Source organism: Mus musculus, chromosome X (genome assembly GCF_000001635.26).
Source record: "Mus musculus strain C57BL/6J chromosome X, GRCm38.p6 C57BL/6J".
Classification (NCBI taxonomy): Eukaryota; Metazoa; Chordata; class Mammalia; order Rodentia; family Muridae; genus Mus; species Mus musculus.
Window position 1 is genome coordinate 114,035,659 of NC_000086.7, and position 13,888 is coordinate 114,049,546.

Sequence of the window (13,888 nt, forward strand, 5' to 3'; positions counted from 1 at the left end):
TAAATGAGCTAAATACCTAATAAAAATGGAAAAGGAAAAAAAAAAGAAGTACATAAATAAAACCTGCTGTGCATGTTCAGTGTTGATTGCATATACATGATTTCAGGGATAACCACTTGCTTTTGGATAACCATTTAGGTGACTCCTGCTTGGGGAAATACTATGTATGCCTCCTACTCTAAGAAACTTTTAGTTGCCTACAAGCTTTTTTTTTTTTTTTTTTTTTTTTTTTTTTTTTTTTTTTTTTTTTGTCTAGTTGTGGGACTCAGTGATATTTCTCTTTCCCACATTACCAATTAACATTTATATTGATTTTGTTATTTTCAGGTCTTCTTAGTAATATTGTTGAGGCATCATGGTTGTAGCTTTCTTGTCATTTCTAGCAGATATGATCTCACAGCAAATTTTCTGGTCCTCTGGATTTTATGATTTTTTTTCTCCTTTTTTTTTGTGATGTTCCTTAAGCCTTGGATTCAGGAATGGTATTGTAGTTATATCATTTAAGTGTGGACCCCTATGATCAGTTGATCTGTGCATTTTGACCAAATTTGGTTTTCTGTAATGGTCTCTTACTGTTGCAAAGAAAAGCTTCTTTGAAGAGTGTTGAGAGTTACACTTACTAGTAGGAATGAGAGTAAGTTTTAGAATATAGTGAGGAATTAAGCCGGTCTGGTAAATTGGTTGTACTAAGTTCTCCTTTAAGACCTCACCAGCATGATTAGTTGGCTAATTTTTCAGTACTAGGCCTGATTATTTCTCACCTGTTGAACAGGCTATGTATCTATCTAGGTATCAAGTGATTGCACGAGGGACACCACCACCTCTGCCCACACAGTAGTCAGCTGGGTAGGTTGAGTAGACCAAAGTTATGGTCATGAAGAAGCCTAGTCCCCTGGTACTCTGATGGGAGTTTGTGTGACATTGCTACACCCTGCTGAACCAGGCCCCAGACACGCTGCACAGATTTTATGGAAAGAACTCTTCTTATGCCCATGGGGGCTTGGATTCCAATGGGAAGCCAGCAGCAGTCTACAGGCAGAAGGAAATCCACAGGAGTGACATCATAAAACTTCACCAACTGCTACCACCATGTGGATGCTCACACAACTCTGAATGATGGGTTGGTGGTCTAAGTGATGGGGCTACAGTCCAACAACAACCAGGCTCTGCAGAGATTCATGTAGATCTTTGTCCTTGATCCTGAGGGCTCTGTTGCCAACAAATTCTATGTTCACAACGACATCTTCAGACACCAAGATGAGGTCTTCAGTGGCTTTGTCATAGATCCTCAAGAGGAATCTGAGGAAGTAGTAGAGGAACCTGAAGAAAGAGAGCAGACACCAGAGGTGGTGTCTGATGACTCTGGAACTCTCTATGATCAGATTGTCAACCATGACTTGGAGGAGCATTTAGAGGAGCCTGTTGTAGAATCAGAACCAGAGCCAGAGCCAGAGTCAGAGCCGGAATCTGTGCCCCACACTTGACTGACCCAGCATTGGAGGAAGCTGCTTCTGAGGAAATGCAGAAGAGAGCTTGCCTGGCCCTGGCAGATGTGGCCACAACACAGGAGGACTTAAAGACATTTTCTTGGGCACCTGTGACTTCCTCCATTGGGGCTGTTCCAGTGAAGGGATAATACCTCATGTGTTCAAAGTTCCACGGTCAAAGCCCCATCCAGATTCTAAGCCTGACTCTTAGATCCAACCACAAAGGCATCAGAGAGTTCAGAGATCTAGAGCAAGGGATCAATATCCCTCCTTAGAGAAGATCCATGTCCAATCTGTGAGGCTGGTGAACTAGGAACCTCTAAGGAGGGTGAGGCACCCTGACAGTCACCAGCTGTTCATCGGGAACCTGCCACATGAGGTTGACAAGTTGGAACTGAAAGATTTTTTCCCCTCAGAATTATGGGAATGTGGTGGAGCTGAAAATCAATAGTGGTGGGAAGTTACCAAATTTCAGATTAGTTGTGCTTGATGATTCTCAACCTATTCAGAAGGTACTTAGCAATAGGCCCATCATGTTCTGAGATGTGGTCCATCTGAATGTATAAAAGAAGACTCCAGCTTCCAGGAAAGGCAACCACAGAAATAACCACCTTTGGGCCGGAGGCCCCCATGGTGGGCAGAGTGGTGGGATGAGAGGCCTCCCCTCAGAGGCATGATATAGAGAAACCAGGCTTTGGCATGGGCACAGGGATTACAACTCAAAGGCAGTGAATTGTTTGGCCCAGAACTCCACACCACATATAGCCCCGGCTCCCACAGAATGGTGAATTCCTCCAACCAGATTTCTGTTGGAGTCTCTGAACAGTCTATTATAAACTGTTTGAGTTTGTACAATATTAGTTTTGCTTGTGTTCATGGTGAGTGATCCCCAACCTCCTTTCCTCCCTTCATCTTTTAGCCCCTTATTTCCAGCTTTCTGGAATGATAGTTTCAGAGGAAGAGATCTGTAAAGAAGAGGAAAGACTGGCCTTCCTGATCACGCTGCATAAACAGGCTGGAGTTTCATGGCCATTTCCCAGAGGCGTGCATCTCCATTTCACTGACAGCAGATGTTTCATTTGTTGTGAGACACAGGATTTGATAAACATTTTTGGAAGCAGGAAAAATCAAGCCCCAACTCCTTTCTGGTGTGGAAAAATTGCCTTTTGGCAACTGCCACTAGGTCCCTGCTGGTATGGCTAACTGAATAAAAGGTGTTTCAAGAACTTTGTTCTTTTGACATGTGACTACAAAACAACTCTAAACCTCCATTTTCACCATTGGATTTTAAACAGTGATGTAGCCTGTCAGTGTCTAGAACACAGGTAAGGACTTTTGTCGAACTGTTAGATTTTCTTTTTTTTGAAGTAAAGTTTTTCATGTTGTACTTGTATTTGAAAAAAAAAAAAAAAAGAAAAAGAAAAAGGACTAAAAAAAAAAAAAAACCCATAAGAAAACAAATCCCCAAATCTGATAGCAAAACTGTACCTTCTATTTATCTTTTATTTGGCTCGTGGCAATTGTTTAAAAGAAAAGAAATAAAGATTCTAGATTTATTTTTTTTTTTAAATAAAGGTATGCAACTTAGACTGAAAATATTCCTCACAAGATCCATAAACTAACACCAAAACACAATACCAGGCATGAGAAATGACCATTTGAGTTTCTGGTCAGGGTTGTCCAAAAGATTCCCCAAAACAGTATAGGTTATTGCTCTTGCCATTTGGTGCCTCTTAGTGATTGAAAGTAAGTCACTATTGCTGAAGACACCATCAGCAGGTATAGAACTTGGAGAAATAGAGCTGGATCTGGACTGAAAGCTTCCTTTCTGAGGTATAGCTATTATAATACCAGAAGTTGCTCTGGAAACTGCCAATAGAGGGAAGCAGTGCATAGACCTACTACAAACTTGTGAAACCCAAAAAGCACAATAATAATCAGCATTTCATAGTACCCTTAAATGTGCAGTAGTGCAGTCTTACTCCTTGGTGATGACTATATTTTTATATATTAAAACAAATTGATGGCCTAATCTGTTATACTTTTTACAGTAGTAGATATGTATATCACCAGCTGTAATCCTCCCAAAAATATTTTTATATATTATTACTATTCAGTCATATGGGGCGAAGTTCATGCAGAGAGGTGTATATTTTAGAGTCTTGAAATGGTCAGTGAAATTACTTAGGCTAAGTAGATAGATTGATATTGTCTAGTTATAATTTCTAAAATGATAAAGAATTTTCTATCATTATATATTTCATATATAAGAGTTAGTCATTAATACAGTTTTAGACAATTTGAAATAGCACCAATATAAATAAAAGGTTTATACATCTAATTTTATTATTTCTAAATTAATGTAAAATCTTTTTAAGTAAATACTGTGGCAAGGAGCTGCTGTTTCAGACACTACAGTGAAAATGAGAAAGAAAGTGTATCCAGGTAAAATTTGAAGGATGCATAGGAATAAGAATTTAAATGTTAACACAAAAGCACATAGTGAACATTTTTGCTATGTAAACTTTAATCTCCTAACAGCTACATTAATTTTTAGATACAGTTGAGCATATGCTATTATCTATTATCTTCCTGTGTACATGAAACTATAATCAATCACATTATTGTTACTAAATCTTATATATGGCATTTGTTTTAAAAACAAGCTCTATTTAGTGTATAATGCACTCTCTATAATGTAAAAATCATTACTAAAAGATTGATTTTTTTTATAATGATATGTTGGGAATCACATTTTGCAAGCTATTTAGGTTTTATATATTGACATCCTACTGCTCAAATAAGGAAACTTGATCTTAATGTAGTACATAAATCAGATTTAAGGGAAATAAACACTGGTGGGATACAGAAGGGTATTTATACTGCTAACTTTTTTGAAAGCTCAATTTTTTGAGTGATGTACATAAAAATACAATCATTAAAAAAACTGATATACTACATTTTTATAGATTAAGTTAACATAGGAATTACTACATAGTAAACCAAAACTATGATTTTTGATGTGAAATTTTCCTCTTGACACTTGTTTATTTCTAATTTGTAGCGATTCACAAAAACAAACCCATGCCTCACTTCTTTGCAGGAATTTCTGTCATTCAACTGATAAAGAACAAATCTTCACCAGTATTTTAACCTTAGAGGTCCTGCAAAGGCACTGCTATCTCTAAGATAAACATAAAAAAAATCAAACTGTCTAGGTTGCAATATTAATTCAGAACGTATATTGTGGGGTCTCCGATTTCAAGAACATAAAATTGAAAAGGAGATATACAGATTTTTCACTGAGACTAAATTATAAGTTGACAGCAGCCAAAATGTATCAAAGTTCAAATACTATTATCCAGCCCTATATGAGTGAGAGTATGTACAGACTGTGTTTTGAAAATGAGAAATAATTCTTACAATAAAATGCAGACAACTATATTTAAATTAATATTTTAGTTTCATTTATACTAATTGGAAGATGTGAACACATTTCAAATATGCCTTTTGAAACCCAACTATGACCTCCTTCATTACTATGTAAGAGCAAATTGAACTTACTTTGGAAGGTAAATTACATCTTTCTGCCTATTACTACATAGCACTGGGAAAACATATTTAAGGCTTAGCAGATAGATATGTCAAATATACAGCTATTTGAACAAATTAAGATAGGTGATTTGTTTTCTTAGTTTGAAGTTATTTGAGGTCATAACATGAATTTCAAATATCAAGATTATCAAAATATCTGAATGGAGATTGAAAGCAGTTAAACACTAGTATAAGTTTTGTAGGAAACTGACTATGTAAATATAGTAATTCTTGTAAATATGCTGAGTCTCTAATATATTCAGGAGTTAGGCTATAATGTCATTTTTTAAATTATTTCTGACATCATGAGTGTATCAGCAAATTTGTCAGAGATCAGCAATAAATTTCCATTTATTGAAATATGCCAGAAGCTTTTCTATATACAATATGTCATGTGATAAATACAAGACATATTATCCTGTTGGATACTACATATATGGGCTCTAAAAACTGGAATAATAAATTTGTCTCTGATTTAAAACATGGTCAAAGCTAGTTTTAAACAAATATTTAATTTTCTTTCTTGTATTAATAATTGACAAACCAGAGGCATTAATTGATATAGAACTTTAATTTAATGATTTTCATTCATGTTTATGCAGTTAAAACCAAAGGTTAACAGAAATTAAGAATAATATTTCTTTCCTTTAGATCTTAGCGCTAAAGCAAAACTTTTAAAAGAAAGATATCTGAACTTCAAAGCTCCATGTCAATACTACACATAAGAATGTTGCTGCACTGCCACTTAGTGGTAGCCTTATAAAACTTAATTAGGTTAGGATGATCAGTAAGTCCTTTAGGAAAACACATTATCTCTTATTTTCTTTAATACATGAATGTAGTAGTCTGCTATTGAACATAATTATGTCAAAGTTAAAATGTGATTTTACACTGTTTGATTTATAAAACTAAATCTATGTCCTCATGGAAAGTCTCTGGCAAGTGAACATCATAGCATAATTACTAAAAGTAAAGCATAATGGACATATTACAAAGGAAAACAATAAATGACAAAGAATTCAAGAAGTAGTTTTCTACTCAAAAGTCACAATAGAGGAATGATGAAAACACCATGTAAAACAAAATTTCATTTTGAAACACAAAAAGGTTATTTGTATCAGTTAAATAATTATCTCTAAAACAAAGACACTTGAAAACATACATGTTGGCACCTTTACCTCATTTCAATAACTGTTGCTGGGAAAGGAAAACCACGTGTAAATAAATTAGAACTATGTATCTCTTACTCTGCTCAATATTTAATCAAAATGGTTAAAGATCTTATTATAAGAAAAGTTTGAAACTCCTAAGAGGAAACATAGGACGACTACCTCAGGCTATTGGCATAAGTAATGATTACCCGAGTGTGACTATAATGGCTGACCTAGGAAACTAAAAATGTACATATTGAACTTCATTATATTAAATGGTTCTGCATCCCGAAGAGCATACATTACAAATAAAATAAGCATCTTACTTATTAGGAGAAAATATTTGGTATCTATTCATCCTACTAGGGATTAATAGCTGTAACATGTGAAGAATTCAAATAAGTTAAATATATTTGAATTGGCATATGGTGTGAGAATATGAATAGCCTCCTTTCAAAAGAGTAAGCTCAGGTGGCCAATAAATATATGGACAAATATTCAACATCCTTAGTCATCTGGGAAATATAAGTTAATACTTCACCAAGATACCGTATCATACCTGTCAGTACAGCTATAATGAAATATAAGTGAATCCTTCACTGAGATACCATATCATACCTGTCAGCACAGCTATAATCAAAATAAAACAAATAAAAGAGAAATTCACAAATGCTGGTGTGTAGTTGTGTGGAAAAGGGATCAAGTGTGTATTGTTATAGAGACTCTAATTACTCTGCCTACTATTTGTAAAGTATGGAGATTTCTTCACAATAAAAATGTCTCTAATATTACATCCAGTTGTAACATACTAGAGAACATGCTTAAAAATAAAGTCAATGGACACATGTCATGTGATACCTGAATGCTCACATTTATTCCTTCAATGCTTACAGTAATATGTCCAGATGAAGAAAAACTCTCTCTCTCTCTCTCTCTCTCTCTCTGTGTGTGTGTGTGTGTATATATATATATATATATATATATATATATATATATATATATATATATATATATTCACATGTGGAATAAGGCAAATATATAAGAAAATTGTTCACCAGAAAATCTTGGAAGTGGAATGAGATTGTGGTAAGAAGAGAAAGGACAAAAGAGATATGTATATATGATGTACTTGTGACACATACCTATTGCAATTGACCTTAGCCAAAAGGTTGAGAAGCAATACCTACTGACTTTGCTTGCACATAACAGTTGACCCTATTGTATTTTAAAGTTAGTTATGATACTGAATATACTGATACAACAAGACCTTTTAAGACACACAGCTAAAAGTTTTTTGTTTTGTTTTGGTGTTAATTCAGAAGGTAGAGTATTCAGTTATACTTTATAGTGATCAGCCTTAACCCCTTGACATGTATAATAAATAAGAGAAGAGTAGTTAATACTTAACAAAATATATTAAGTGGAAAATGATGGTTTCTAAGTAATCATTTGAAGTTGTGTTATATAAAACTATTTTATACAAATAATGCAGAAATTCAGTGTGATAATTTTTATTACAAAAGTTTTGATAATCACATATGAAAAAAATTGAAGGCTTTCTGCCATTTCCCCTAACTTCTACTTTTCCAATCAAAGGGAACAATATTTGACATTTAAGGACATTTTATTTCACTTAATTTTGTAACCGTTTTTAATCATATGAAGGTACCTACCTTCATATATATGAACGATACTTTGCTTCATTTTGCATGTACTTTCTCACTGGCAAGACTTAATTTAGTGTATTTAGCTGTGACAAACCTGAGTCTCCTCAAATGAAAGAATATTTCTGAATGTAAGTAGTTCTTTAAATTATTTGTTCTTGACAAATTGATATATACAGATACACACACACACACACACACACACACACACACACACACACACTTTCAGGTGTGTCAAATTAAATATTCCATTTCAAGTTTATTCTGGAGTAAAAAGGTAAGACATTGACAGTGCTTTTCTGTTTGTTTGTTTGTTTATTTTGCATGTGGTTTAGTGGGAATGTAGGTGTATAGGAAAAGAGGTACTCAGATCATTCAAGTAATTTCTTGTTCACTACTGAAATTTACTTTCAGTTTGGAACTGTCTTATACTGTTTCATGACCTAACAACATTGATTCTTTTATAAAGTGTTTAAAGCCTCCACATAAAAAAATTTTTTTTTGTATTGGGGAGTTGAAAATCTGACAAAACTGGTCAATTGCAACAGGGTGTAAACTGGAAAACAATTTGTCTGTGGCAAACACACATACATGCACATGAATGTTTGTACTTAAACACCCATATGACAGTTTTTCTTTTAAACACTTTCAGTAAGACATGATGAAATTTGGAAAATGTTTTCAAGTTAATAAACATTTCAAGGTTCGTGAGATCTAACAAGGTCATTGTTAGAAATAAATGTATAGCATTAAATTGATATATAATGAAAGAAGAAAATTTAAAATTTAATAATCTGTATATTCATCTCATTAATTTTGAAACAAGAAAATCCACTAAAATAAGAAGTAATACAATCAGAAATTACTAAATGGGTAACAATAGGATAAAATTTGGGAAAAATAACTTACTACTTTGAAAAAAATTAATGATCACCCGTTAAGATTACTTTATATAAAACACAATCTGGTAATATTAAATATGATTTATTATGAAGTATGTAATGAAAGGGTAATATGAACATTTTCAATACATTCAAACAGGTATACAAACACAAGTAAATGTATGTAAATACACATTATTAATCCAAACAAGTGACAAAACCTTTGATTTACAGTGGTATACAGCCTAAAAATTATGATTGGGTAATGATGGTACAAAGCTGTGGGAGTAGCCAACCAATATCTGAATTGACTTAATTTTCACTCCATGAAATAGAAGACACTAACCTTTCTATTTAGTATTGCATTTAATATTCTAGTCTCTGCAACAAAATAAGAATGAAAAAATAAAAAAAAAATCCCTTCAGCTCCTTGGGTACTTTCTCTAGCTCCTCCATTGGGGGCCCTGTGATCTATCCAATAGCTAACTGTGAGCATCCACTTCTGTGTTTGCTAGGCCCCCGCATAGTCTCACAAGAGACAAGCTATATCTGGGTACATTCAACAAAATCTTGCTAGTGTATGCAATGGTGTCAGCGTTTGAAAGCTAGGCAAATGGATGGACCTGGAGGGCATCATACTGAATGAGGTAACCCAATCACAAAAGAACTCACACAATCTGTACTCACTGATAAGTGGATATTAGCCCTGAAACTTAGAATACCCAAGATATAAGATACAATTTGCAAAACACATAAAACTCAAGAAGAACGAAGACCAAAGTGTGGACACTTTGCCCCTTCGTAGAATTGGGAACAAAACACATGGAAGGAGTTACAGAGACAAAGTTTGGAGCTGAGACCATCTAGAGACTGCCATACCGGGGATCCATCCCATAATCAGCTTCCAAACGCTGACACAACATGCTCTTGAAAGCCAAATCAAAATAATATTAGGTTGGGTTAAATTTAACATGATTATTTTAGAATATTCATAAAATACAAAAGAAACAGAAGTAACAATCTTGAAGGATCTTCTAACAGAAAACAGCAACAGTGATTATTTAGTCAAAGTTTAAGCAAATATCTTAGAGCTGTTAAGAACAAACCTATAAACTATGGAATCAGTCAATACATAAAACATGAGCTTTTCATTAAATGCAATTATTTGATATATTACATGTTCTGGATATTTATTGAGAAAAACTGAAATTTGCATTCCAAGGTGATATTAATTTTTTTTATGTTACAGTATTGTACATATTGATCTGAGAAGAGTTGGGTGAAGGAGTAAGTATGTTCAAAACATCTCATATGAAATAATCAAAGAATTAATAATTTTAAAAATCACATTATATATATTTGTACATTAAATTTACAAATAATAATAAAGGAAAAATATTGCTGAAAATGCCTAAATGTCTACCAGTGGAAAACAAATAATAAAAATATGATATATATTACAATATATATATATATATATACCTGAGAGCAGTTGATCAAAGTGTAAAAAGTCATAATTATACACATTAAATAAGTTTAGGAGATTATTATGAAACATAAGGCCTATGAATATGAAACATTTTATATATTAAAATTCTGCTATGGAGAAGCACATGTACATTCCTATCATAAAAGAAAAAATAATTAAAATTAGACAAGAAAATAGTTTGGGAGATAATTGGTAAGTTTACTGAATTAACTAAGCTTAAAATTTTACATGAGTATCCTTTTCTCTAAATGTAGCAACTTGTATGCATGGCTTTAAAATATGCATATTTAATTATCACTTACTACACAAAAAAAGTAATGTTATAAATACACTAAATCAAAAGTTAAAATCAATGAAAATTCTAAGTGATGAGAGTAGCCAGCATATCTTCTTAGGTATGGAGGCAATGGAAAGATATGTAGCAGAGACCAAAGGCATTTTATGTTTACATGCACTGAGTTCTAATTAACTTTTGTTAAATTCCATCTCTCTGTGGAAAACCTGTCAATGGAATAGAAACTTCAGTTTCATTAATTGTGTTTTCAAGTAATAAAGATTTTTGTAATCTCAATACTGTAGAAATAGGAAGAAGTATTGATCACTCTAGAATCTTAAAATATCTGTTATTGGAGTATAGAATTTCATGTTTTCGGAAGACAAAATTTATATATATATATGAATGAGATCTGGATTACAAAAACATATCACTGGTATTTTGAAAATAAGATATTTCATAAGCATAAGATAGAGTGTACATCCAACAGTGTATTATATGTCTGAGTGTAAGTTAATTTAATTAGAAACATTGCAAGGTTTTTAAGTTTGACACCACCATCAGTTAGGCTTTGTTTCCCTTCATAGCATGCTTCATCTGAATCATTAAAAGAGAAAATAATGATGAAGCATCAATGATAGCAACAAGCTTTTAGTGCATATTATTTGCCTGGTAACATGCAATAAATTATACATGTATGCATATAGTATTATTAATTATTATGAAAGCTTGTGGTAATGCATTATTATTCTTTACTATACAAAAAGAAAAATATTTGAAACCAATGAAAATTCTACAAAATAACACAATAGAAAAGACTTTCATGGGGGAGGGTTTATAAATAGATTTTTCAAATATGATGAAATAATGCTAACCTTAAAGAACAAATGCTTAATTAGGACAATATGGATACCAAAAATTCTCTTCAACAAATGATACATTATCAAGGAGAGGAGAGATTTAAACAATACTGCACTCATCCAGGATGTATAGATTTGGTTTTCTATAGCTGAGATAAAACAACATAATCAAGGTAACCTGTAGAAGAAGTTATTTAGTTGGGTTTACCAATCCAAAGGTCTGAGTCCATAATTTTGGAGCAGAGGAAGCACTCGGGTCCTAGTGTCCATACAATCTCCATGGCCTACAACTCACAAGGAGAAGGTATCTCATTTTTGGCACTAGGAATTTGGTTTGAAACTTAAGAACTTCTGAGAGCAGCAAACCTGTCAAACTATTTCAAGTTTCAATTTTTAAAAAAATATATATTTTAAGTTAGCTTATAAAGAAGTCCCTGTAAGATCTCTTCATACATCATTTTGTGTGACCCTTCTACCCATCTCCATCTTTTCTTTAACTATACCACTAAATGCTTTATCACTAGCATTTTCACCTTTACATTCATATTACATGTATTTTCTTATGTAATCCTCATCATTTTTCCTCCTCCTATCACCTTTATTGCAGGACTTCTTTCTTTATTGTTGTCATCTATAGACATCCCTTCTATCTTCAACAGAGAAATAAAAAATTGAATCTAGCAATTGCATATAGGAAAGAAGACATAGCATTTGGTAACCTGATTCTATGTTACTTCATTCACTATTTTATTTTATTTTCTTCCCTTTTCGAATAATATGACTTTCTTTTCCTTTTTTAATTGGATAATTAATTGCTCCCCAACCCATATACCCACTCCTACTTCACCAGCCTAGCATTCCTCTATACTGGGACATCAAGCCATGACAAGACCAAGAGCCTCCCCTCACGTTGATGCCAGATAAGGCTCTTTCAGCTCCACAGTACTTCCTCAAACTCCTCCATTGTGGTTCCTGTGCTCAGTCCGATGCTTGGTTGCAAGCATCTGGATCTTTTTTTGGTCAGGAACTGGCAAAGCCTCTCAGGATACAGCTGTATCAGGCTCCTGTTCCATCAATTTTCCTGAATTTTTTTTACATTTAATTTCTTCCTACTGCTGAATAGAATTCTAATATGTAAATATTCCAGATTTTCAGTGTCTACCCGCAAACTGATAGGCATCTAGGGTGATTCATGTCTCAACTCTTGTAAATAGGGCATCATATCATGGATGTGTAAGTATTTCTGTTATCAAAAGAACTTCAATAGCTCATGCTGTAAGATCAAGAATTGATAAGCAGGATCTCATGAAGCTGGAATGCATCTTTAAGGCAAAGGGCATAGTCAACCGGACAAATAGGCAACCTACATACTGGGGGAAAAAAAGTCTCTAACACCACATCTGATATAGGGATAAAATCCAAAATATATGAAGAACTCAAGAAGCTAACCACCAAAACCCCAAAAAATCCAATAAAAAATGGGGTATAGAATTAAGTAAAGAATTCACAACAGAGGAATCTCAGATGGCTGAGAAGCACTTAAATAAATGTTCAAAGTTCTTAGTTATCTGCAAAATACAAATTAAAATGACCCTGAGATTCCACCTTATACCAATCAGAATGGCTAAGATCAAAACTCAGGTGACAACACATGCTGGTGAGGCTCCTCCATTGCTGGTGGGAATGCAAGCTGGTACAACCACTCTGGAAAACAATCTGGAGGTTTCTCAGAAAATTGATAAGTATAGCTACCTGAAGACCCAGCTATACGACTCTTGGGTATATACCCAAAAGATGCCCCAGCATGCCACAGGGGCACTGGTTCCACTATGTTCATAGTAGCCTTATTTGTGACAGCCAGAAGCTGGGAACAACCAAGATATCCCACAATGGAAGAATGGATACAGAAAATGTGATTCATTTACACAATGAAATACTACTCAGCTATTAAGAATAAAGGCATTATGAATTTTGCAGACAAGTGGATGGAACTAGGAAATATTATCCTGAGTGAGGTAACTCAGACCCAAAAGGACATGCATAGTATGTACTCATGAATAAGTGGATATTAGCCAAAATCATACAGAATATCCAGGACACACCCCACAGCACTCAAGAAGAATAACAAGCTGAAGGATCCAAGTGAGGATGTTTTAATCCCATTTGGGAAGAAGAAGAAAGCCATCACAAGGGGCCTGAAGCGGGAGGGGTCTGGATGGGAGAGGCTATAGGTTGGGGACGGGGGAAACAGGACTGAAGCCCTGAGAGCCAGCAGAAAGAATGGAAACAGACAACCTCGGGAGGTAGGAGGTGGATGGACCCTCTAGAATATACAGGAGTCCTGGTTGGTGAGAGACTTTCAGAACTTGAAGTGAGGGACCTTGGATGAAGTACTGTACAGTGGAGGGGTGACTTGTAGAGTCCCTCTCCAGAAGGACAGGACAAGTGGAGGTTGCCCTTCCACAGTTAAAAGCTCTGACCCAGAATT

The 13,888-nt window shown here is 34.2% G+C and overlaps 1 pseudogene; it reads left to right on the forward strand.

Annotated features, from left to right (window-relative positions):
• On the forward strand, positions 839–2,415 carry Gm14896 (predicted gene 14896; annotated as a pseudogene).